At 34.4% G+C, this 27,973-nt stretch overlaps 1 protein-coding gene and 1 long non-coding RNA gene across 5 annotated transcripts in view; one reads left to right on the plus strand and one right to left on the minus strand.

Annotated features, from left to right (window-relative positions):
- Positions 1 to 27,689, plus strand: LOC118767113. Its single transcript, XR_005003008.1, has 3 exons — positions 1 to 62; positions 6,703 to 6,708; positions 27,614 to 27,689. It is a non-coding gene; the product is annotated as an uncharacterized LOC118767113 (long non-coding RNA).
- Positions 1 to 27,973, minus strand: part of LOC115222283 (tyrosine-protein kinase Src42A) — a 221,011-nt gene that overhangs the window by 54,011 nt on the left and 139,027 nt on the right. The window lies entirely within an intron of this gene.

Raw genomic sequence — 27,973 nt, forward strand, 5'->3', positions numbered from 1 at the left:
TATCATCATCATCGTTTAACGTCCGCTTTCCATGCTAGCATGGGTTGGACGGTTCAACTGGGGTCTGGGGAGCCCGAAGGCTGCACCAGGCCAGTCAGATCTGGCAGTGTTTCTACAGCTGGATGCCCTTCCTAACGCCAACCACTCCGAGAGTGTAGTGGGTGATTTTATCTGCCACCGACACAGGTGCCAGACAAGGCTGGCAAACGGCCACGCTCGGATGGTGTTTTTATGTGCCACCGACACAGGTGCCAGACGAGGCTGGCAGACGGCCACGCTCGGATGGTGTTTTTATGTGCCACTGACACAGGTGCCAGACGAGGCTGGCAGACGGCCACGCTCGGATGGTGTTTTTATGTGCCACCGACACAGGTGCCAGACGAGGCTGGCAGACGGCCACACTCGAATGGTGTTTTTATGTGCCACCGACACAGGTGCCAGACGAGGCTGGCAGACGGCCACGCTCGGATGGGTTTTTATGTGCCACCGACACAGGTGCCAGACGAGGCTGGCAGACGGCCACGCTCGGACGGTGTTTGTTACGTGCCCACAGCACGGAGGCCAGTCGATGCGGTACTGGCTACGGTCCCGTTCGGATGGTTTTCTATGTGCCACCGGCACTGGTACCACAAGGATACAAATTCCATTGATGTTCATCTATTTTGATTTGGTTTGACTTGATTCAATTTGACTTTGATTTGATTTGCCTCAACAGGTCTTCTCAAGTGTCACAAGCAGGAAGGTATGCACAGGCGGACTGACTACGTCCCAGGTAGGGGCCACGGGTTATGGCTTCACTAGTCTTGCCGGGTCTTCTCACGCACAGCATACTTCCATAGGTCTCGGTCTCTGGTCATTTCCATGGTGAGACCTAATGTTCGAAGGTCGTGCTTCACCACCTCGTCCCAGGTTTTCCTGGGTCTACCTCTTCCACGGGTTCCCTCAACTGCTAGGGATTGGCACTTTCTCACACACCTATCTTCATCCATTCTCGCCACATGACCATACCATCGCAATCGTCTCTCTTGCACACAACAACTGATGCTTCTTAGGTACAACATTTCTCTTAGGGAACTAACACTCTGTCGAGTAAGTACACTGACATTACACATCCATCGGAGCATACTGGCTTCATTCCTCATGAGCTTACGCATGTCCTCAGCAGTCACGGCCCATGTTTCACTGCCATGTAGCATGGCAGTTCGAACACATGCATCATACAGTCTGCCCTTTACTCTGAGCGAGAGGCCTTTAGTCACCAGCAGAGGTAAGAGCTCCCTAAACTTTGCCCAGGCTATTCTTATTCTAGCAGTTACACTCTCAGCGCACCCACCCCCACTACTGACTTGGTCACCTAGATAACGGAAGCTATCAACTACTTCTAATTTTTCCCCCTGGAAAGTGACGGAAGTTGTTTTCTGCAGATTTTCGGAGGTCAATGCTCCCGAGCATCTGCCACATATAAAGACTATCTTCCCAGTTAGCCTACCTTTGACATTGCTGCACCTCTTATGTGTCCATAGCTTACACTGGGTACATCTTATAGAGTTTCTACCTACACCTTTTCTACAGATCGAGCAGGGCCATCTTCCTGAGGACATTTGTGGATTGCCTACCTTTCTACTTATTAGTACTTTGGTTTTAGCTAGGTTGACTCTAAGGCCCCTCGATTCTAAACCCTCCTTCCACACCTGGAACTTCTCCTCCAGTTCTGATAGTGACTCAGCAATTAGAGCGAGGTCGTCAGCATAGAGGAGCTCCCAGAGGCAACCTGTCTTGAATTCCTCTGTTATTGCCTGGAGGACTATGATAAATAGGAGGGGGCTGAGTACTGAACCCTGGTGGACCCCAACCTCTACTTTGAATTCTTCTGTGTACATGTTGCCAACCCTAACCTTGCTTACGGCATCTCTGTACATGGCTTGCACAGCCCTCACCAGCCCTCACTTATATATATATATATAATGAGGAAGTTTTGGTGAAGCATTGTGAAGTATAACTTGAAAGAATATGGTTGTGTAAGGCTGGAACAATGTGAGAAGGTACAAAGTAAAGTACAAAAGGAAAAGAAAACAAAGTTGTAGTTTTACCTTGTATCTCTATATTTTGAGGTGAAGACCCCTTCTTTGGGATATTAGGAAAAGTGGTAGTTGGAAAAGGTTATTGCACTTACATCAGAATAACAATCTTTTCCAACAGCCACTCTTCCAAATGTCATGAAGAAGGGCTCTTCACCCTGAAATATAGAAATACAAGGTAAACCTGCAACTTTGTTCTGTTTCCTTTTCTTTTTGTAGTTTACTTTGTACCTTCTTGCATTGTTCCGGCCTTACCCAACCACAATCTTCAATATATATAAATATAAACCTTCAGTATTTTATGAGAGGCACAAATATTAACCCTGATTATGTGTTCAGAATAGGTTTCAATTGCTACTGAATCTAACTAGTGGTAGTTACATATTTTCTGAGTCAAAACCCCTATTTTACTAATCCAAAATTATGGACTAAATATAAGCAGTAGATTCTTTACAATAGGAAGGAATATTATCTTCATTATATTGTATTCATGTTAACATCTATTCAAACTGAATATAAACCATAACTATCTAAACCTTCGTCCCAAGCTGCAAAAAGTACGAAAAATTCCATAAAAAATAAATTTGCCTATTTAACAGTTACCTTTGGTTGTGTAGCTAGAAACAGTGTAGTTTTGGATAAATGGTGTTTAGCATTACAAAAGTAAAAAAATGTAATCTATATATATAAAACTGTAGTTGTGTGAGTGTCTGTCCCCTTCGATTTAGATTCCTAACTACTCCCACATTTTGCGGTGCAGTTTAACCAAATTCGGGTATCTTATAGTCGTGATTCATATCGAGCCCGTCTGAGTATTAGCGCGCGTCTACGATGAGTCTACGATTTTAAAATAATTTAACATAATTTTTTATTCCATTTTAATGCATAATTTTTCGTGTGTCGATGGCGGCAGAGTTGGCGTCCATGGTCACACCTGCACCTGTTTGCTTCTCCCCCTTCTTCCCTCCCTCGTGAAGCTGTGGGGAAGGGAGTGTAAGGAAATCAACGTCGTAAAGCGTTGTCAAGGAGACTAGTGTTCTTTCAGAACAACGACTTCATGGCTTGAAGACACCAAAACAGAAATGGCTAAGAAAGCCCGAATTGGCATCTATAAGGGAAGTAACTCTCTAAAAATGCTTATATAGTTATTTCCCTTACAAACCCAAGCAACGCCGGGCGATACTGCTAGTTTTTTATATTATTTTAATATTTTTACATGCTGCAACAACTTGAAATTTTTATATGAGACCAACAAAATAGATAAAAAAAAGGAAAAAACATTGGATGCTATCTTGGTATTTGCAGTGGTCAGTACTAACAAGTCAAACTGACCCTGCACTCTGTGCTTGTAGCTTTATGTTTACTATTTAGCTCAGTGAATGGATTAAGAGTATTTAAACATCAGGATGAAAATTATTCTTAACACAATATTTATTACTCTGTGCTTCCTTGTTTACACTTGTTGATTTTCTTCTCAAGTTAGACATTTCTTTTACATTTGTGTTTGAAGGAACATGTGTGTCTTGCATGTATGTGCGTGGGTGTGGGTACAAGTGTGCATGAACAGTACTAAAATCTTTTTCTTATTACTCTTTCCTCTATTTTTCTTCCATATGCACACTTTGCATACATGCACAGACAGACAGTCAAACAGTTACAAATACACACAGATTTGGCGGCCAGTCTTGAATGGTGAAAACAACAATCTATTGATTTTCTGATTTCTACCTACACTGAGTAATTTGAAGTAACTAAGCTGCCTAGTTCCTTCTGCTTCTGCTGTTGCTACTGCTACATTTTCAACCTGATATGAATGCATAGCAGCAGCAGCAGCAGCAATAACATAAATAACCATTCAATGTATTTTTTAACTAGAAATAATAAAAAAACAAAAACAAAAACAAAAAACAAGGAGCAACAAAACAAAATCTTCAGTGCTAATGTCATAGCAGGATTGTGCGTGTGGAATTTACCAATCAACAATTGATCAGTTGAACAATATTTGCTACTACTAAAACAAGCTGTGCAAGGTACTGTTATGTCAGATAACCTTACATGCAGGTGTGTCAATTAGAGTAGAGAAAATGAATAGATTATCAAGATTTTAATCACACAACATTAGTAATGAAGCTTTAAAGTGAGAGTATTTACAAGTTACTAGTATGTTTGGTTTATTATTTACACATTGAAATAAGTCTTAATATTATTCAAATAACATATGAAGAACACAAAAACTACTTAAACATGTTAAGTAATTAGCATACAGTCTATTTTAAAAATAAATCCTCATGATACATTCCGGCACATGCATATATTTAAAGCAGCTGGTAGTTTAAAAACAATTCAAATTCTCAGTTATATATTTATTTGAAAATAGGTGTAGAAATATTTAATCACTTTATTTGGCGATTAATAACCTAGTAACAGATACTGATGCAGGTGAGACCAACCTGAATATCTACAAAGAGAGAATTACAAACAAGGAGGGGACTGGAAAGAAAGGAAATTGATTTAAATGTTAGCAGGAAAGTGTTCTCACGGTACCCAATGACCAGGTGATGATGAGTTAGATCCATGGTATTTTCTTTATTATGATAAAGTAATATCACACAAAAATCCTACAGTAAAAACCCGGAAGACAATAACAATATTATATTAGCTACCAAAGGAAAGAAAGATAGGAAGGATATGGGACAACATAAGACAAATAAACAGCTGTCAGGTTTCAAGGATAGTTTTCAACTAGTTGTCTATATCTGTCCAACCTATTAGAGCTGGCAAAATTATGCTTAGGACATAAATTAATCAAAAAACAACAGAAATTCAATGAAATATTATGTCCCACAAACATGTCATTTACACAAAGACACACTCTTTACCCTAAAATCCATCAAATGTTTTAAAAGATATTTATACTAGCATTACAGATATCAACAATAAAAATTGAGGTGACATAATAGCTATTGTGTTTGAATAAAAGTTACAGAAAAAAATCTACAGAGGAAAATAAATTGTGTGTAATTAATAATTCCTTTGTATTAGATATTGACCAGTACATTTTTATTTTCAGACAGTAAGTCACACTGGAAGTTGAAACTCAAACCTAACAGTAATGGGACACTTTACTATGGACACAAGCATTGCTCTGTGTCCAAGATGTTCGTTTCACAATCATATGGTCCTGTCTCATTTGTATGGAATCTTGAATAAGTGCTTAGGTTAACCTTTAGGAGTGAAGTAGAAACTATATCAAAACATCTTGATTAGTTGTATCTTTTCCTAAGTGAGAGATGTAGTCTGTTATCTGGTTTAGTCTCACAACCTGGCTTTTGGTTGCCTTTAGTAGTGTTCATCCTGTAGTAAGCATTCATATAGGGTCTCTAGTCTGAGGATAATTTGATATCCTGATGTGCTGCTTCCTACTACAACAATCCATAAGTTTTGATTTCTTCCACTCTCCTTCCATTAGTTTTGCAGACCCTGCAAGGGTCATAAGCAGTGCTCTTTCTCTTCTGACAAAGCCATAAAAAAGTTCTTTGACAAGATCTTTTGGCTCTCCTAGGTTAGCCCACATAGAAAATAAGTACATTGGAGAAAATATTCTTATGAGAAATTTGCAGCTGCAAAAATATCTACTCCAAGAAAATAGACATGTCTAATCCATGAAAACATATAAAAGAGAAAAGAGACAGAATTGGAGGCAGATGGTGAGCATAAGTGAGGAGAAATTTAGTGAGCTCAGTAATTTCTCTTCCACTTTATTTATTTATGACAACACCCTTTTCTCTTACTCCAATGAATGCAAGATGTTGATTTTTTGCTTATTCTGTTTCTTTTAATGATAGTTTTAATTATTACATGTGAGAAATAAGAAGTAGAAATATGTTGTGAAATAAAGAAAATGATGAGATGTAAGGAAAAGAAGAAAAAAAAAAAGAAGAATTAAAAATCATAATGGAATGATTTGTACTAAATATTCCACTAACTTATCTGTGTTAGTCATTATCATATGTCTGAGTCAGCATATGACAAAGTTCTAGTGAGACTGTCAAGAAAACTAATACACCAATCAATAGTGTCAACTGAGGTATAGTGTCAGTGAAGCATTTCAGTGATATTTGCTTTAAATTATAACTAAGATGTAATGGAAATAAATGCATACAACATACAGAGGTTAAAGAGAGTAACCAGGATTTTACTTTCTCCACACTTCATGGATACTTCTGTTGCCACTCGTCATTTACTCTTTAACTTATCCCATCACCCTCCTTTATCTTTTTCCACTTGTGTTGTTGTCAGCCACTCTCTATTCATCTCTACCCCAATTCCCCAGGACTATGTACCAGAAAACTGCACTGGTCCACCCTTATCCGTTCACTCTGCTTATGTATAAGAGACTGTACTGGATCATCCTCATGCCTCAACAATTCCTTCTCTTTAGTTGTCTTCTTTACTAGTTTTACCTTTATCTACTACCAGCCCTCACACGCTTGCCCTCAGAACCATTTCTATTTCCACTTATCACTCACTCTTTATCTTATCCCTTGACCACAACTGACTGGTGAGCAGGACAATCTCCCTCTAGTGTGGATATCATAAAATGAATCCAGTTCACATTGTAAAGTGGTTGGTTAATGAATAGAAAGTGTGTAGGGTTCTACAGTCCCTTTATGAAACCGCTCTGGTGTTGGTGCCATGAAAAAGGTACCTGGAACACACTAAAGTGATTGGTGACAGGAAAAGCAGCCCACCATAGAAACCAAAACAAATGACACATAAGCAGCTCACAATAAGAACTTAATCAGCTAAGAACCCATCACATCCGTGCCAGTATGGAAAGTTGATGTAAAAATTGTCACAATGAATATTCCATTTATCTATCCAGCCATCATCTCCACCACTATTTTTGAGAGGGATCTGAGTCCTTAGGTATCTCTTCCATAGGATCCTATCAGATGTAACTGTCATTACACTTTCTGAAACCATGGATATTATCTGTCTCACTCTTGGCATACCCTAAGTCTCCAGCTGGTTGGCACAGCTTGAAGAATCTATTTTGTAATTCTTCCCTGCAATATTCTTATCACATGACTCTAGTACTGGAACTGTAACCTCTCAAAGCAGAAAGGTAGCAGCCTGACCTCAAGAGACTCCCTGATCTCTGAGCTTCACACCCTGTCAAGTAACATTACTCCAGAGATCTTTTGGAGGAACCTCAGCTACTTGTGATCATGATTGTATTATTTCAGTCATTTATGACCATAGGTAAGGATAGAGATGAAACTAAACTGCACTGAAAATAGCAAGTCTGGCATTTTTTTTCAACCTCTGCTGTTCTAAGGACTGAATGCAAGAGCTGGCTCATTACTGTGCCAGCACCTGCAATTCTAGTGTCCTCTTCAGTCTCCTGCTTTCAATCATTTGTGAACAAGGCTCTGAGATAAAATTTCTCCACTTGTCTTAGGGATGTTTCACTAACATTCAGAGGTCACAAAGAAGATTTCTTTTGAGAAGACAAATGAATATTAAAAAGTTAAATAAGTTTTGAAGAATGATTGTATTCACTGCATTCACCTCTATCCCCATCTCTATCCAACTGCTACTTGCCTTTCACACTCTTATGAACTTAACAACTCATCCATTCTGTCTGATCCGCCACTCCATTTCTCTTGCATTCACCTTCCAATATTTTGAGAGTACACCCTGATACCTCATCACCATCACCATCTATCTTTTTCCAGTTGGGGTAGCCATGTAACTCCTCTACATCAAGACACTTGTTCCTCTCTCATACTCCAACCTTTCCCCACCAGGCATAAAGTTACCTCCCTCAATATTACACCTCTACTCAGCTGAGGCATCTTGTCTTGCAAGAATTCTGTAAAGTGACTGGCATAAGGAAGGACATCAGACATAGACACCATGTCAAAGCAGCTCAATGTAGAGCTTGGCTTGTCAGTGCCTGGCAAACAATCCAACCCATGCCAGCATGTAAAATAAGACATCAAACAATGAATTAGTAAGAATAACATTCAGCAAAATACATAGTTTTATGCACATTTATGCAACCAATCAGCATTAAAGAAATAGTTCTATTAAATTTTGTAATCAATGGAGCAAGGTAGTGAGGAAAATGAAAAACAATTATTAGTTTTATTTCTTAAAAGCTAAGTCATAATTGTGAACACTAATCACAAACTATTTTTCTCATCTTAATATCATAATGGATTCCTTACTGTAGATAAGAGACATACTGTCTACATGACAGAAAAATTAAAAGGAACTGCTATAAGTGACAATAAACACTTTTACTTAATGCTGTTACAACTTTAAATATAGAGATTCATTATGTTAGTATTGTTGAAAGAGTGTGGGTTAAAGGCATATCAAAATATGTTGCAGAATTTAGTTAATTCAGATCTAGAAAAAATTGTTTGGTTATGGTATTTAACACTGAAGTAGTGTCAATATTTAAAGGCAGCTTAACCCCCAAATAATTGTAAGGATACTATATTTTATTTAAATTCTGATAAAATATCATCCAATGTAATAAAGTTGCCTCAATAGAATTTCTGATTTTAGTTGTAGACATAAGGTTCTACAATTTTCATGACAGTAAAAGCCAAAATAAAAACAGCTACCAGCTAACTTAACATATACCAAGTAGATAACACTTTACATTTGTAAAGTTGACACTTTTGCCATTAGTTGAAAGTAAGTCAATAGCTACTGAATGAGGAAAACTTCAAATTTTTAACATAAAAAACAAAACTCTTTATTATATCCTTTTAAACTGAAACTAAGATTGGTTGACAGAAATTTTGCTATGCTCCTTAAGATAAGGAGTTAAGTATGTCAAGTTGTATCTTGCATATCCTTGTAACAAATAAGAAAATTGCTCTTTTAGTTTCAGGAGAGGAAATCTTATGTTAGGTTGGTGATTGATAAACATGAGTGGCTTAGATTATTTTCAATTTAAGAAAACATGCAAGATTTATATGTGTAAAACATGTAGAAAACATTTTAAAGTACATTAGAGAGACATCAGTTGAAAATAAATCTAGGGATTAATCAGAATCACTGATAACTACCAGAGTCAGATATGGAAATATGTAAAAATATTAATGAGAATGCAAACCAAAGAAAAATTTCCCAAGTTTGATGTTGAGTCTAAGTTGATTCTGATAACAATAAGAAGTCTAAAAGTAAATCATTAGCATGCTGGACAAAATGTTCCATGGCATTCCTTCTGGCTTTATGTTTTGAGTTCAAATTTCACCGATGTCAACTTTGCCTTTCATCCTTTCAGGATCAATAAAATAATAGCAGTTGAACTCTGAGATCAATATAATTGACTAGTCCCCCCACCCCCCAATTTCAGGCCTTGTACCTATTGCAGAAAGGATTATTATTTTTTAAGTATTTCATTTTTTGTCAGTATATTTGTTGTCGGTGTCATTCTTTGCTGTCATCATCAACAACTAATATGCCACCACCATCAACACAATCAATTTTACCCCTTCATTACCAAATTTCTACTGAAATCCACTGTCTCTACTTCACTTAATTTTGAAAATAATGAAGTATTTAGTAAAACGTCTTTGTTGTTATTAAAACTGGTGTTTGGAACATAAACTAACATGGAATTTTGATAGGAAGTTTAAATTTAAATTACTTTAAACAGGAAGTTTGTATCAGAGAACAAATAGCAGTTTTGGATGAGTTGGTCTTAAAATAGAGTTTCAATAACATACACAGTCTATGAAAATAAGAAGCCAAAACTAGAATTTATGCTTCATACATCTAATGTAGAAAATCTTGAAAAACTGGATGTTCAATACCAGTTAGTTATGAAATGTAATAATATAATTTGTTATTTAACATCACAAATGATATTACTAAAATTCATTCTGTACAAAGAAACTTGTAAACTGTAGAAATGAATATATTCTGGGATTTTATTAAACTGAGCATTGTTATGTAATTTAAACATTTCAGGATAATGATGTAACATTTGGAGTTAAAACACAATAGTAATATTTTATCATTCTCAGATTCATGTCTAGAATGTTGGCAGGAAATATCAGTGACCTCAATTTATATCTGAGCGTAACAAGAGAAAGGAAATGTAGCTAACATCATTAACAGACTTAACAGACTCTATGGCATTCATGTTAATTTGCTAAATTATTCATCATTATCAAATATGCACAGAAGAAGCATACTATAGCAACTTATTCACCGCAGGAGATTATCAGAAATATTCTAAAGACCTCTCTAAATAACAATTGCCATTCTTACCAATATTTTTATACACTAAGGTAGTTCAAAGGATTAGGGAACCAACCTAGAAGCTTTACTGAATCTAAACTCAATATTTTAGCTTTATATCTCATTTGGAACAAATTATTCTTTCAAAATAAACAAAGTAAGAATAACTAAAATATTGGAGACATTTCAATTGTCTGTATTTTATTTTCTACAAAATGGACATGTCAAAAAGAATCAATATTCTTTAGTAATGAATAGGTTAAAACCAATCACAAAAGGAAATTGAACAAAGACAATCATCTTTTGAGCCCATCCATGATCTTTTACTTATAACATCATAATAAATACTGGTTCATTACAAGAAGTAATGAGAAGAAAATAAGCTAATTATGAAGATATATCCAGATGTGATAACTAGCTAACTAATACGACATATTTGAACTAAAATAATACTAGGTTATTTTCCCAATGTAACTGACAGTGTACCACATGTAAAAGTAGGCATTAAATACATAATTATGCAATTAAATGGTGGCCTGACACTATGCTTTTTTCCCCATTTATGAGTTATTCCAGCTATAAGTCACATGATTTCCAAGAATATTTTCATGTTTATTTATAATATATTTGGATAGCTTCACTTCAAATAAAATTAAAGTGTCAATATCAATTCCTTATCTATTTTAAAATTTAAAACATATTTACAGGCCTTAATGACAGCCCTAGAGAATCAAACTATCAACCTGCTTGATTACAAAGACACAAGTGAATAAACACCTGAGAAAAATATCTTAATTGATGAAGTCATATTGCTAAAGCTTATTAAAACTATATCACTTATACTGAGCAAAGCCAAAAAAAATAATAATAAATGCTTGGAGAGAAAGTAGGTAACAAATTTGTTTTTGTTTCTAACTATAATTTAACAACTCTAACATGTAAATATATACACATACATATTCCCATCTGGATCCAAACACAGGGGTAATATGAATGATTAACTTCTATCTATGCAACAAATGCCTTGCATAGCTTTGGTGTAGTCCATGAATAATTTCCAAGGTATGTCACAAAATTTGGTGGAAAGATGCTGTAAATATTATCAGATGGTTGTTGAGATTCCAGATTTTAACAGTTTTTCAGGATTAATTTCTTACATAATCAAAACAACAATCTAGTTCAAATGACAAAAAGAGCTGAGACAATTGGGCAAGTCTAAAACTTAGTAATGGAATGAACTTAACACTGCTAGTTAATAAACCACTTGCCAACTTCAAAGTGTTGCTCATAGCAATGTGTTGTCCCTACCATTCTAGCCATAAAGAAAAGCCAGTGACAGGGTAAAAACTGTGAACCTGCACTCCCATACTAAATGTCATATATTTATAAACAATAATTTATTTGAGGAAAATATTAAGGAGTCCATTCATAAGAATTAACCATTAATGTCTTGCTAGGCAAACATGCAATTAATATGGTTATAAATCATTTTGGACTATTAAGCTCATCATCTGTTTTAATATTTACATCTACACTATGCTTTGATTGCCATTAGATATCTCATTCTTGAATGTGTACATAGCTGCAAGTCCAGATCTGTGTACACAAACAGGAATAAGACACCAGATGATGATTGGAAATTATACTGTACTGATTATAGCCTCTGTGTAAATATTAGAAAACAATTTTTCTCTAAAGATGTGGTTGTTAGTGAACAAAATTAATTTCATATTAACAACTAATCTCGGTCAGACACTTACATATACTACTATTTACATACAAAGAACCCGAGGCTTTCCTTTCTTAAACAACATGGAACTTATATATTTTATTAAGAAATATGTTCAGCAGACTCACTAAGTAGAAATGAGTACAACACTGACTGTAAAATACTTATATACATTGTGTTTAATATGTCTTGTTACAGAATTTTATTTCGTATCACATGTCTTAACTTTCAATTTGTCCTTTTACAAAACTATAAAACACAACTAAATATTTAAATTAATTATATCCCAGGAACCATTCCTTAACTACAAATGTTTTAAAACAATAAGAAACAAGTAATTTTCTTCATCCAAATCTCACAGAAAGAACAACAAAGAGAAACTGAACATGATCCTGATGTTCAAAAATATGGCATAGAACTGATTCAGCTATACGTAAATCCTTTGGAATCTTATTTCTATGGTATTACATTGTTTTTGTTTTATTTTTAATGTTACCAATCTTTGTCTTCTCTATCCACGAAAAAGATACTTTTGATAAATAAATATGAAAAGCTTCTGTTTAAACATGACAAGCTGAACTGGTTGTCATAAAACTAAAGACAAGCTGGTTCCCAATAACTTTCTATTTAAAACTTTAAAAAATGACTCACATCCAGAATCAATTCTCAGAATTACAGCAGTTACAGTAGATGAAGATTGGAAAACAGAAAAGTAAAACTAAAAAGTAAAATAAAACTAAAACAAAAAAATAATACATACAGAGAGAAGAAAAATTAAAATGCAATGAGCCAAGAATGACATGGAAAAGAAACTAGCAGAAAAATAATTATAAAATCAATAAATTTTCTCAAATGCTTGTTAAATCAACAGTGGTACCATAATTCAGAACTATCCATTTTCTTCTCTTCCTACTACCTTTCTTTTTACCCTAAATCACTGAACCTAGTAATTCTTGTTTTTGATTCTCTAACTTTCTGTCTCTTCTGTTTTCTCTCTTTTAAAATAAAACTTATTTTAATTATGCTTGGTAACACTGAACTGATGGTTAATTTGAGACTATAGCTACAATTATGAGTTCTTTGTTTCAATAAAATAAAAAAACATTTTTCTTTGTTTTTGTTTTCTCATCATATGGGCCCAACTTGTTCACCTTGACTCTTAAAAGGTTATTTATGACATCACATTTTAGTACAATGTATGGAATGGACCAACACTGAAGAATGTGCTTCAAATTTTACCTTGGAGTTTTTTTCTCCAATAATGGAATTATATATCCATCTCCATTTTCCATTTGACTTAGAATACTCTTTTCACATAACGGATAATCTGCTTCCATACTAATACAGTAAATCTGCTTGAATTCACAAACCAATGCATTTTATATTCAATTGCTCACTGAATTCCTTTGCAACAGCTTTTCTTCTAACTTGATCACATGCAACCAATTCCTCTCTTGTGAATGTAAATCTACTTTATCTGCTGCTCATTTCTCAATCACAAAACATTCTTATACTGACATCATATTACTTGCCTTTAGTATAGCAAACCCAAGTTAATAACTAAACTACGAGGCAACATACATGAATTCAAACTGTCCTCATAAGCATTGTTTGTGCTTTTTAAGAAAGAAGCAAAACTTTTATATAAAACACATAAGACATCTCTGTTCAGTACTCAGAGGTAAAGAATCATTACTTTTTGGATCTATTATTGATGCCTTTTAATCCTTTAGCATTTAAACCGGCCATATCCAGCCCAAACGTTCTACATATTTAATATTCAAATTGGCCATATCTAACCTCTCACACCTAACCTACACTGACATTTAAAAAATAAGCTATTACATAACTGAAACCTCAAAACTATAAGAGAATACATGATTAATTCAAAACAATTTGAATATAAAAGCATTACATTTGACAGAGTAATCTGAACACTAAAGGGTTAAGATATTTTTATAACACTAGAAACAGTTTCTACTAGAGGGTAAATATATTGAACGCTTGCCTACTGTCTACATTACATGAAGAGTCAGAATAATAACATAGTTTGAGAAACAGTTCACATGCATGTCCATCTTTACAAACTTGCAAGTCAATTTCTGTTACATAATAATGTTAACCCTTTAGTATTTAAACTAGCCACATCCAGCCCAAATATTCTACCCGTTTTATGCTCAACCCAGCAAGATCCAGTCTCTCATACCTATCTCACAGTGTCATTCTAAAGATAAATAATCACATCACTGAAATATCGAAGCTAAAAGATAATACGCGATTAATTCAGAAAGGAGGTGATTGATAGAAATGGTGTGGGGAGGAATGATGATTGGGAGTGGGGATGCAGGGGTGGCATGTTTGATAGAATATGAGATGTAATATTCATAATATTGCTTGCAGGTGAGTACAGCAGCTAGTGTAGTACAATAGATAGGGGGTGAGGGAGGGGGCATAGCCTCACATGTACAGGCATATCCGAGTGGTTTATAAGGTTTCATTTTTATAGTAACGAGCAGGTCTTCTCGAGCACAGCAAGAAGCCAATCTTCTTTGGTCCTTTGTCATCTCCCGCAATGTTCAATATGTTGAGATCTGCCTTCAATACCTCGTCCCATGTCTTCCTGGGTCTACCTCTTCCATGAGTTCCATCCACTTCATGCGACTGGCACTTCTTCATGCAGCTGTCCTCATCTATATGTATCACATGGCCAAACCAATGAGGTTTACACATCATTCTATTCTCCTTCCTGAGTCACTCCTATGTCTCCCACCTCATTCCCCTCAGCATACTGGTATTTCCAATCATCTGTGCCCCCAATCTTGTTTTTTTGACTCACTACACTAACCTCTACCTCCACCTGTTTATTCCCTCCTCACACTCTTATGAAAGCATCCACTCTCATTCCTTCCCATCATCCACTTTTCTTTTCCTCTCTTATACTTACCTCCTTATTCCTTGAGAGTTTGCTCCAGCACCCCATTATTACCTTCCTCTTATCTCATTCAATCATACATCTCCTCTATAGCAAGACACCTGTGCTTGTCCCTCTATCATACTTTAACCTTTCAACACTTGGCATACAGCCACTCATCTCCACCTTCCCCTCCCAAATACTTCTTTTAAGTAGTGGCAACTTTTTACTCTCTTTCCTTCTCTGTTCTTTTCTGTTTTGCAAGTTACAGAGCAACCTTACTAGTGCCAGTGACACGAGAAAAGCACTCAGTGTACAACTGTAGAAACCATGCCAAATAGGACATTGACGCATGATGCAGCCTTGCAGCGTAACATTCCCTGTTAAACCACCCTACTCATGTCAGCATGGAAAGTGGATGTTAAATGATGATAATGGTGAATTTAAAAAAAATATGAATAAAGAAACATTACATTTGATGGAATAATTTGAATGCTAAAGAGTTAATCATGGTTTCTGTATTGCATATTACTATCAAGATCATCATCATCATTATTATTAGTAGTAGTAGCAGTATTATCAAAACTACCATTATTATGAGTAGTAGTTTTACGAATATCATCATTATTTCCTGAGTTCAAATTCTGCTAAGGTTGACTTTACCTTTCAACCTTTCAGGGTTGAGAAAATAAGTACCAGTTCAGCATGGGGGTTGATGTAACTGACTAGCCCCCTCCCCTCAAATGTCAGTCCTTGTGCCTAGAGTTAGTAGCATTAAGGCAATGTAAAGGCAAATATAGCAAAATAGCACACAGGATGTTTTTGCAGTATTTTTCTCTTTAATCCAAATTAAAATCTTGCTGGGATTATTACAACTTTCACCTCTACACAATCTATAAAAGATATACCAGTCATGTACTGTGTTTCATTTAACTACAATCCTTCTCTTTGAATCTATGGCCTTTTGCCAATATAAAAAAAATTTTATTTTGATTATTATAAATTTTAATTTGTAACAAAGAGCTTTTAAGATGACCTTTAAGTTGCTTTTACTACAATAATTATTAGAATGTACAGTAAAAAAACTGAGAAGGTAAAGTGATAATCAAAATTATCATGGTACCACCACGAATTGGTATGGTAAGTACTAAGTCAGACCAGTAGATAAAGAGGTAGAATTCTATTATAGTAAAGAGCATTTTGTTTTAATAGTCAGACAACATTCTTGGAAAGAGAAGCTATAAGCAAATTAAAAAATCAACACAAAATTATTCGAAATGTTATGAATTAACCCTTTAGTGGTCATAGTATTAATAGTGTTATGTGTGCTGAATTGTTCATATAAGATGAAACACAAGAAAAACATGGCTTTCTAAGTTGTTTAGAAAGAGAGAGATTTCTGATACCAAGGATAATACTATACAAACAAGGCCAGGTAGAGCTGGACTAAAAAAAATATAGCATTCTATAATGGTCTGCATGCTACAAGATAAACCTCGAAATATTTACCATACTAGCGGAAAATTATCATAAATGTTTTTTGGTAACTTTTATGATCATGAATAACTGTAGTTTTGTGATGAAAGTATAGTAGCTAAAGTAGGAAGGGGGGAAATAATTTTAAGGAGATGTAACCCATCTTATCAACAGGGGGTTTCTTTTCATAACCAAAGTAGGCTGTATAGAGCATATGCAAGAAGTAAGACACTGCATGATAGTGAGACGTGGGTATTTAATGTTAAAGATCTGTGGAGTATGGTTTGCATGTGCAATGTTAACCAGTCTTAAAGACAGAGCAAAAAGAGTTGATAGTATAGTTAAATATTAAAGACATAAGCAAATGTATACAGAAAAGACAACTGTGCTGGGATGTATCCAAAATGAGAACAGATGCGGAGTGAAAAAGTGCTTTGTACTGATATAAGTTGTGACATCAGATCTCAGGGTGTGAATCTTCATGAATGAAATTATAAAGGATCCCAACATGAAATAAAATACAGTATAGCAAATGGAGCTAATGAATGGCAGCATAGACAAAAAACAACAACAATGAAGATGCTGGTGGTAATAAATAAGATCCATTTAAGTTAAAAATAAAATAGAATTTGGCCACACAAACAAAGCTCATTGACTGATAGAGAAAACACTAAAATATCTAAATGGTATCATGAAATCTTTCTTCAGTAGCTTCTTATTTCTGGGGGAATTCCTTATTTTGGATAAAATATCTTCTATTGTGAAGTAGACGCCACTGTTTTTTTTAAGTGTTTCCTAAACAAATCTGGCAGAAAGATGATTAATCTATCTTATCATATCATATCGCTTCTATCAGTTGAAAATTTTGTCCCATTACATTTGGCAGAAATGTAAGATTTCTTGAAAGCAAAACAAAATAAGTAAATGTTTGAATATGTATATCCACTACCTGAAATCCGCACACATAAGTGGATAAAAACATTTTTACTTAGTTTAGAAAAGAACAGTTATCAGAGAGGTATTATGTACAAAGCCAATAAGATAGCAGAGATCATTCCAATATAAATAATAAAATTTTTTAAAAATTCATTTCTAAAGATGAGGCTGATTGTTTAAAAAATTACAATCTTATAAACATTTATGTCTTTCCAAAAAACTTTAGCTGCTTAAATGGGTGGAAACAACTGATACTGGATCACAACTGCAGTTATTCATCTCTAATGCTGCAACACCCATGCACTAGAAAGATAGATAATGAAATCAACAAATGTAACTATTTATAGATTTCACAATATTTTCTGACCTATTGGTTTATGACTCATCAATACTAACTTATAGCGGTACAGCTATTTTGGTTAGTTTCAACAAGCTTTAAAAAAAAACATTATAAAAGTAAAGAAATAAAAAAAAAACATTAAAAAATCGTAAACATAATATATTAGACAAAGTCTACTCTTGTACTGGTTTCATTCTTTGGACTGCGGTTATGTTGGGGAACTACCTCCAAGGATTTAGCTGATTATGTTGACAGACTTTAGTACTTTATCTGGTACTTATTTTATTGACCTTGGAAGGAGGAACTGTAAAGCAGAACCAAGTGGGATTTTAACTTAGGATTTAACCAAATAACACAAGATATTTTGTCTAATGCTCAAGTGATTCTGCTACCCATTCACTGATATATGTGTATGTGCATGTCTATGTGTGTGAGTGTGTTTACACACATAAGCATGCATGAATGCACATAAATCTGATGAGCTTTTGTACAGTTGACATCAACAGACTTTCACTTATAATGCTTTGGTTGACTGAAGCTATAGAAGACGCTACTTGCCTAAAGACCCAACCACACTGTTAAATCAAAATTAAAACTGTTTGCACAACAGATTCCTTACCACATGGCTTTTCATGAATGAGGGTTCCATTTGTTTCAAAGAAAAGAACTACTTATGCACTGTATTTCAGCAAAAGAGGTCAAGTATATTAAAGACACTTGTAATTTTAATGTAAGCTTTTAGTACATTCAGTGTAACACTGTGTAAAATATTGGATTAAGGAACTGGATATATAATTCTAATCTTTATGAGTATTGGATTGGTTAATAGATATAGTAATTTTGAAGCAGAAAATGAACAAATTATATAATATCTCAACAATAAAAGCAACATTTCTCTCTTTCTTCCCTTCTCACCATTACACCTTTTACCACATCAAATATATTTGCGGATATTTAATATCCAGTTGTGGTAGATGTACTTTTTTAACAATTAGAACTGCTTTAATAATAGAATTGCTCCGACAATATTTGTTAAACAAATATCACAGTTTCCAAATCTTACTGTCTTAAAAAGCTTGGATCAAACTTGTTTCCAGGCTTCTAATTTTTAATTTACTGAGTATATAAGAGTGAATACCAGATTAATTAAAATGAGGCATTTAATGAAGTGCTATTTCCATTTCTCACCGTAAATCAATTTATGAAAAAAAGTGATTGGAATTCCTTTACCCTAACACTAATCTCAAATTTAAAAAAGCATAGCTTCAAAAAAACAAATAATTATCACAATCCGAGTCAATAAGACTTCAGATGAGTCATAGAAAATGAAACCAAAAATTGATTTCAAGTTCTTCACGTAATGGTAACTAGTAACTTGAGAGCAAGACACTCGCTTAACAAAAGATAATTTATATCCTAACTATTGCTATAAATGTTTACTGGAGTGTGAAGTAAAAGCTGTCAGAAACACAAGTAATGTTATAATGCATCCCATCACCTTACACATTTCCAACAGCCAAAGAGAAAAACGTTCAATAGTGTTTAGGCAACAGACAGTAAATACAGTTTTATAGTAAAAAAACAAAAACAAATCAAGAGTTATTCAACTTCTCTCCTTCACTCTCACTTTGTGTGTGTGTGTGTGTGTACCCTTAAGGGTGAAGAGTTGTACAACTTAGAATGATGCGTTAGTAGTTGGTTACATAGAAATCTACTGGTTTTATGAGTCATATGTATAAGCCAATTCTAATAGAAATGTGAATGTATATAAAACAAAGATGTCTCTTTGTATGTGCTCATTTACAAATATGCCAACATCTCCAACTCTATTTCAATTAAAGGAAGGTTTAAGCTAAATTAAATATAAACTTCCCAAAGTTTCTGTTTACCAAAATAGTAATAAATAAACCTGATAATTTTTCTTATATTTTTACAATATGTAGGATTATCAGCATACGTCTTTTTTTATACAATTACAACTGAAAGTTGATGATAAAATTGTTTCAAAGATATTTAGAAAGATTTTATACTCTTACAATTAGCAGACAGAATAAACTCACTCAATGCTAGATTGAACAGTACATTGGATTATAAAGTTTAGCTAATTTTTTTCCTGGCTTTGATAGCAATAAAATAATAATAGTATGGTCTGAATATATTAGAGTATGGACTGAATTCATTTAAGCATGGCTGATGAGGTGAAAATATATGTCACTTAAGTATTCAGTTGCCGCAGCTTTGAGTAACAAAAACTGGAACTTAATGCTCTTAATCAATAGTGGTGTGGATTAGGAGCTCCAAACAAAGGCAAAAAATAAAAATCTCCAAATGAAAGCAAAAAATAAAAAATCTATTTTCAGGGTGACTGACAATGAGCAATCGAAGCTGTATGGCTCAGAGTTCATATATCAATGACTCTTGGTCTTGAAGTCATAGACCCTTATATATATATTGCTGCTGTTATTATTATTATAAAAGCAGTGAGCTGGCAGAATCATTAGTGCACTAGACAAAATGCTTTGTAGTATTTCTTCCAGCTTTATGTTCTGGGTTCAAATGTTGCCATGTGATTAACTAGCCCCTCCACACAAATTTTTAGTCCTTATGCCTATAGTGGAAAGCATTATTATTATTATTTAGCAGAATCATTTTCTTCCATCCTTCTGGGATGAAATTTAAATTATTTACATTATTTATAATTGACAGATATTTGTCCTCATCTTGTTTGTTGTTAACACAATGTTTCGGCTGATACACCCTCCAGCCTTCATCAGGTGTCCTGGAGAAATTTCGAACCTGGGTTCTCATTCCTAAGGTATTTTTCAACATTGTTGTTATTATTATTATTATTATTATTATTATTCAGGTCACAGCCTGGAATTGAACCCAGAATCTTGGGGTTAGTAGCCCTCGCCCTTAACTCCAAGATTCCGAGTTCAATTCCAGGCAGTGACCTGAATAATAATAATGATAATAATAATAACAACAGCATCGAAAAATACCTTAGGAATGAGAACCCAGGTTCGAAATTTCCCCAAGACACCTGATGAAGGCTGGAGGGTGTATCAGCCGAAATGTTGTGTTAACAACAAACAAGATGACAAATATCCGTCAATTGTAAATAATGTACATAATTCCTCATCTCTTAAACATAGAACTGAAGTATGAAATTTGATTTAATTAGTAACTATAATCACTACTGTTATCTTGTACATATGCATACTCTATCCTTCTGAAGCCATTCTGTACACTAAAGTTATACATTTATTTATAAGCCTTTTTTCAAATTGCCCTTGATACTTTTTTCACAAAACAAGGATACATCTTTAGAACACTGTCATATGGATTTCATTTGAATGGTTTACGTAACAAGTCTTCAAGTATTAACTTTTTCTATTGTGTTTAAAGTGTGTTTGTGGTTTTTAAAGTGATTTGTTAGAGTAACTATTTGAGTTTCTATGAGCAATGAATGCAATTTGTTTTCTGATATGACAGCTTGTAACAGGGTGTCATTCTTTTGTACAGAGCTTGTCAAATTGTAGAGATTTTGAAGACAATCTATGGCTGTACAAGACCTCTTCCCCTGTTCTGTTTAGGAATATAAAATAAGGTGTGTTGGCTTTCAGATAAATTTTGAATGTTAATAGCTTCCTTCTGGTATATTTTTGCTTTATTTTTATTGTATCTCTGGTTACTTTTAGTTATCTTTTTATCTTTCACTTATTTCAGTCATTAGATTGCAACCATGCTGGGGCACAGCTTTGAAGAACTTTAGTCAAACAAATTGCTCAAAGTGCCTATTTTCATTTTAAGCCTGGTATTTATTCTATCAGTCTCCTTTACCAACACAACACCAGTTGTCAAGTGTAGTGGAAGGGAGACAGACAGACAGACACACACACACACATGATGAGCTTCTTTCAGTTTCTGTCTACCAAATCCACTCACACGGATTTGGTTGGCCCAAGACTATAGAAGAAGACACTTACCCAAAGTGCCATGTAGTGGGAATGAACCCAGAACTATGTGTTCGAGAAGTAAATTTCTTACCATAAAGTCATGCCTGATCACATCCAAGTTGTGTCGTACTACCAAGAATATCAGGGTAATGACCTTTTCAATTCTATGTTTTGAGTTAAGTTCACTCATTAAAATCATCCCATATTTTAAGTATTTATTCATTTATTTTTTTTCTCTAAGTGGTACATTGTGAATGTATACCTCATTATTTCTCTTAGTCTGGTTAAGTTGCATTGCTGAGTTCTTTCTGCTCTTATTTTCCATTTCCATACATTTTGAGAATCACATGGCCATCATCAAACACAGTACAACAATAGGTTTAGATATTTTTTTATTGATTTTATCTTTTACCTCTGATATGTTCAGAAATTTCTGAGCTGACATGTTAGTAACTATTTCATTTGTAATTAAAGAAGAGAGTGTGATAACAACAAATAAATAGACATTAAACTGAAATAAATTATGCCTTCAACTATTAATAACAATAATCTAGCACAAATTAATAACAATTAATTAAATTACACACGTGCAAAAACACTTCAGAGTTTTCTCAGTAGTACATGGGCTTTTTATACATTTTCTATCTATTTCTTGTTACAACTTTCTTAGGTGGGGAAAACTTTCATTTCATTTACAATGATTAATTTTTTATTCTTCTCACTTTGATTGTACAGACAGAAGGACAGATACGCATGCACGCACGCACGCACGCACACGCACACACACACACACACACACACACACACGAAAATGCACAAATAATGGGCTTTTCATATTTATTTATTTGTGCATCACAGACTTACAGCCGTTTCTGATATGAATATCGTGTGCATTTATAAATCTGTTTACTCAACTGGTTGACTGATTGATTGAAATGACCTTAAATACAATCTGAAGAAGATAGAATTTGTTAAGGTCATTCAACTTTTTCATTTGACCAATCAACCGATTGAGTAAATGTAGTTATGAATGTGCATAAAATGCATATCAGAAACAGCTGAAAGTCTACGATGCACAAATAAATATGTAAAACACATTATTTATACCTTTTCTTCTACATCAGTCTGTGGAAACATAACATATTAACAGAGGAGGAATGCAACCATGGATTTACAAAGTTGACTGGTGATGGACTTCAACTATAGATTTCGCCTTAGGATTACCTGCAGTTCTATACCAATCAAAAAACCTTTTCTTAGCCTGGTGTATTTGTATTAGCAGAGAGCTTAAGAAGTATTTTGTCCAGATTGAGAATCCTTCATTAATAATTCGTTATATATATGTATGTGTGTGTGTGTACATAACAAGTAGATACATAGGTGCAGGCAGGTTCATGTGGTTAAGAAGCTCCATTCACAACCATGTGATTTTGAGTTTAAGCCTGAAATCACAATCTAGCATCTACTGTAGCCTTTGGAATTTTGTAGACAGAAACTGAGTGAAAGTCCATCATGTGTGTGCGTGCATATGTGTGTTTGTGTAGTGGTAGCATTTAAAGACAAGAGTATGCTGATGATTAAAAGTCATTTCCTTTTATTTAATCACAATTCAAACTCTCTCATATATATATATATATATATATATATATATGTATGAATAAAACGATTTTTTTTTACTCTTTTGAATATGATGCCATTAACAATTCTCTTTCTCTTTTACTCTTTTACTTGTTTCAGTCATTTGACTGCGGCCATGCTGGAGCACCGCCTTTAGTCGAGCAAATTGACCCCGGGACTTATTCTTTGTAAGCCCAGTACTTATTCTATCGGTTTCTTTTGCCGAACCGCTAAGTGACGGGGAGGTAAACACACCAGCATCGGTTGTCAAGCAATGCTAGGGGGACAAACACAGACACTCAAACACATATACACACATATATATATATATACGACAGGCTTCTTTCAGTTTCCGTCTACCAAATCCACTCACAAGGCATTGGTCGGCTCGGGCCTATAGCAGAAGACACTTGCCCAAGATGCCACGCAGTGGGACTGAACCCAGAACCATGTGGTTGGTTAGCAAGCTACTTACCACACAGCCACTCCTGCGCCTGTCCAACTTTATTTTATTGTACTTCCTAAATAATATAAATTTCAGCTTCTGCAATCATCAACACTATCAATAATGCAAAATAGATGATTATGAGTTAATTTACGAACATTTAAATCTTAGAATGTTTTTCATCAAAATGGAATGTGTTCATTAAAGATCAAGATAAGTAAAATTATATAGCACTAAGACTTAGTGACCTGAATTTTTTTGAAACAGAACTATAAGTTTGATGGTCATATTATTGGGAATTTCTTCCTATTTTTTAATCACATTATCATACAATTTACTTTATTTTCTACATTTCTCTTATTCATTTCTGAAAGTTTCTATCAGATTAAAAAATTTGGAGATTGTGCTGGCTTTTGCAGTATCAAATATTTTGCTTTTGATGAATTTCTTCATTATTCTTGTGGTATGTTTCAAACTATTATTATACTGAAAAATCCATGACCAGATCAAATTACTCAAGGCATATGAAAGCATAGTCTTCTCCAAGATATTCAGAGAGGTTGTACAGTTTATGAAGCTCTTGATTTGATGTATGGACTAAACTCTTGTCTCGACACATATAATTCCAAATTATGACATTGACAACATCCTGCTTAAGTACCAGATTCAAGCACTTGTTTATCAGAATTAGACAAACTATATTTTAACTCATTTGCTTATATGATTTTGATTAGTCTGACAAGGTCCGATTCTAAAACTCCGGAGCAAATGTCAGCATTTCAGAGTAATGTAATGGGTTTTTCCATTATGTGCAGCACATCTTACAAGCCCAAACTGATTTAGTTAAGTTTTGATGAAAATGATACCATTCTGCATGTAGTATTTCTTTCTGTCAATAAACATCATTTAAACTATCAATGGCAGCAATTTCCCTGTTCTTCATTGATAAACAATAACTGTATCAGTCTATCATTCTGACAGAGTTTTCCTTTTTCAGCTGTCTGATTAATGAGCATTAAAATGGCCACCTGAAGATGACCACAGTATGCTGACCACAGCATGATGAGCAGCAGTTACAGAACAGTTACAAGTTTAGCAGCTACAGCTTAAAAAATCCATTGCAGCTTCTGCAGTTGGACAATTCTCAGTTGTCTCTGATGAAAAGCATTTTCATTTGCTTATCACAATAAATGTAATCAAATAGTAATTAATAATTTGTCTTCCTGAGATATAATGTTAAAAATACTAACATTAAAACATTTTCTTTTTCTAAAATGTTCTTAAATTATGTGACATTAATTTTTGTGGCTTTATTAATGGCTTTTACAATAAAAATTTTCTTTCTGTTCACATATAATCATAAATGATAAACAAAATGGAAATAATGCTCAAGTATTAGTATACACATGTCTTTAAATTAAGTAATGCTATAATGAGCTTATTGCCAAAAAACATAAACATCTATGAAGGTTGTAAACATTGGAAAGAAAAACAAAAACTGGTATTCTTTGAATGAAATCCTTTGTGATGCATTTTTTTGAATCATGTTAAAGACACTAAGGAATGCAGTGGACCAGTGACTTGTAACCAACCATATTATTGTTTTTGAACTGTGATATAAAATAATATATACCATGTAAATAGACATACACACAGGTACAAATGTGGTAAAGAAGTTAGCTTCCTAACCACATAGTGAATTGGGCATCTGTCTTTTGTTATCCGTTGATCAATGTTTAGCAAATGAAATTTGGTAGGTGGAAATGATATAGTAATCCACTATGTGTGTGTGTGTCTGAGTTTATGTATACTGGCATAAATGTTTAATTGAATTCAAGTCTGTAAAAAGAGAATAATTTTCTAAAATGTCAAAATTCTCGAAAACATGACTATTTGAGAAACAGTGTTTGATAAAATGAGTACCACACTCAAATTGACCAAAACCCTTAATGGCAGTGCCCCAGCACGGTAATTTTTCCATTGGCTGAAACCAGTAAAAGAATAAAAGAAAACAAAATGTGAAGCTTCATCATTAGGAGGTAAATAAGAGGAATAATTAGACTGCGTGTTCTTCTTTAAATACTAAACACAACTCCAATAGGCAGCCAAAAATATTCCTAACTGTGACTTATATTTGGTGAAATATAATAAAAATAACAAAGATTTTCTGCCAATTACATGGAGGCAGTGACACGTGACCAAGACCTTTGGCAATATACCATGCTTCAGAACACCTGTTAAGCCAAGTGAGACCATAGTTGTGGCTGATGCTGGTGTTTCACAACTGGCACATGTGCCAGTGGCATGTAAAACGCAACCACTACACTCTTGGAGTGGTTGGCATAAGGAAGGGCATCCAGCTGTAGAAATCATGCCAAATCAGATTGGAACCTGGTGCAGCACCCCAGATTACCAGTTCTCAGCATGCAAAACAGAGCGTGGTTTAGTGGATAGGGTATTTGACTCACGATCACAATGTTGTGAGTTCAATTCCCAGTGATGCATTGTGTCCTTGAGCCAGGCACTTTATTTCTCATTGCTCCAGTCTACTCAGTTGGCAAAAAAAGAGTTGTACCAGTAACTAAAAGAGCCAGTCTTGTCAAACTGTGTCATGCTGAATCTCCCTAAAATCTACATTAAGGTTACACATGTCTATGGATTGCTCAACCACTTGCATGTTAAATTTACGAACAGGCTGTTTGGTTGATTGTATCAACTGAAACAATTGTCATTGTAACTAACAGAAAGGTGTGTGTGTGTGTGTGTGTGCACAAACTACTTAGACATATTTCTGTCATGCACAAACAGAAAAGTCCAGCAGCTTGGTGGTTCAAGTCGAGAGTGACATCAACAAGAATACCAAGCTGTAAAATACACCATCAAGAAATCTTGTCCAATCCATGTTAGCACAGAAAAGTGGAAGTTAAAAAGCAAAATGATATCACACACACACACACTTGTGTGTGTATATTTGCTTCAATCACTGGACTGCACCCATGCTGGGATGATGTTTCCAATCCCTGGTGCATTTTCCACAGACTGTTTGATTCCATGGAAAGTTTACATTTGCTATGGTTTGTATCATTTGTAGAGAGCTCTTCTTACTGGAATTGTTTCCAAGAAAAGTAGAACTGTTTCTACTTTCATTCAATGCATTTTGTACTTCTATTTTTAGATACTTATATTCTCACTTTCTTCGAAAGAATCAAAAGGATTGATGTGTCTATGAAGAAGCACTGCTTCCAATAGGAGCTTTTAATATCATATCAGAATTACTTGATTTATTTCCATGTTAGTTTGTTCTGACATACCCAACAGTATTGTGACATTTTCAGAGGTTCTTTTTTTCATGCATTTAAAAGTACTTTAATATACTTGTGGATTATTTCAGTCTTATAAAATTAATTTTCTCCACACTATATACAAATTATTAACTAAATTCGCCAGTACAGGATCAACAAGTTATACAGTAGCTCTGTCTAACTTATCTGGTTATATATCCATATAGACACTATTGTTATAATTATCTACATACTATAACAGTACTATTGACTTCTGAGTCTTTTTTGTCGTACTCCAAACTATGGAGTGAAATCAAAGAAATCTATTTAGAGTTACAACATTTTTATATTATCCATATTATTTATAAGACTGATAAATAGTTTATATAAGTATGATATATATATATATATATGTATGCATGTATGTATAAATAAAGGTGGCTTATTCGCAATTTACAATTATAAGGCAGAACTATACACATCAGCATTGCTAGAAGTAAGAGTCAAAACAACTCTTAACCATGTCCATTTGCTATGCTGGCATGGGTTAGATGGTTTGACAGGGGGTAGCTAGGCAGAAGACTGCACCAGCCTTCACTCTGTTTTAGCAGGGTTTTTAAGGCTGGATGCCCTTCCTAACACCAACCACTTTGCAGAGTGGACTGAACACTTTTTATGTGGCATTCACAGTATATATATATCTATATATATCTCCATATCAATCTATATCTATATATATATATATATATATATATATATATCCTTGTATTCTAGTCTTTTATCAAATATTGGTGAGCAGCTGTAATACATTTTCAAGGGTTTAGTCAAGTATATTGACCCTGTAATTATTTTAAAGTTTAGTGCGTTGTGTGTGTGTGCACACGTGCATGTGCAAACGCACACATACAATGGGCTCCCTACTGTTCCTAT

This window comes from Octopus sinensis, linkage group LG19 (genome assembly GCF_006345805.1).
Source record: "Octopus sinensis linkage group LG19, ASM634580v1, whole genome shotgun sequence".
Classification (NCBI taxonomy): domain Eukaryota; kingdom Metazoa; phylum Mollusca; class Cephalopoda; order Octopoda; family Octopodidae; genus Octopus; species Octopus sinensis.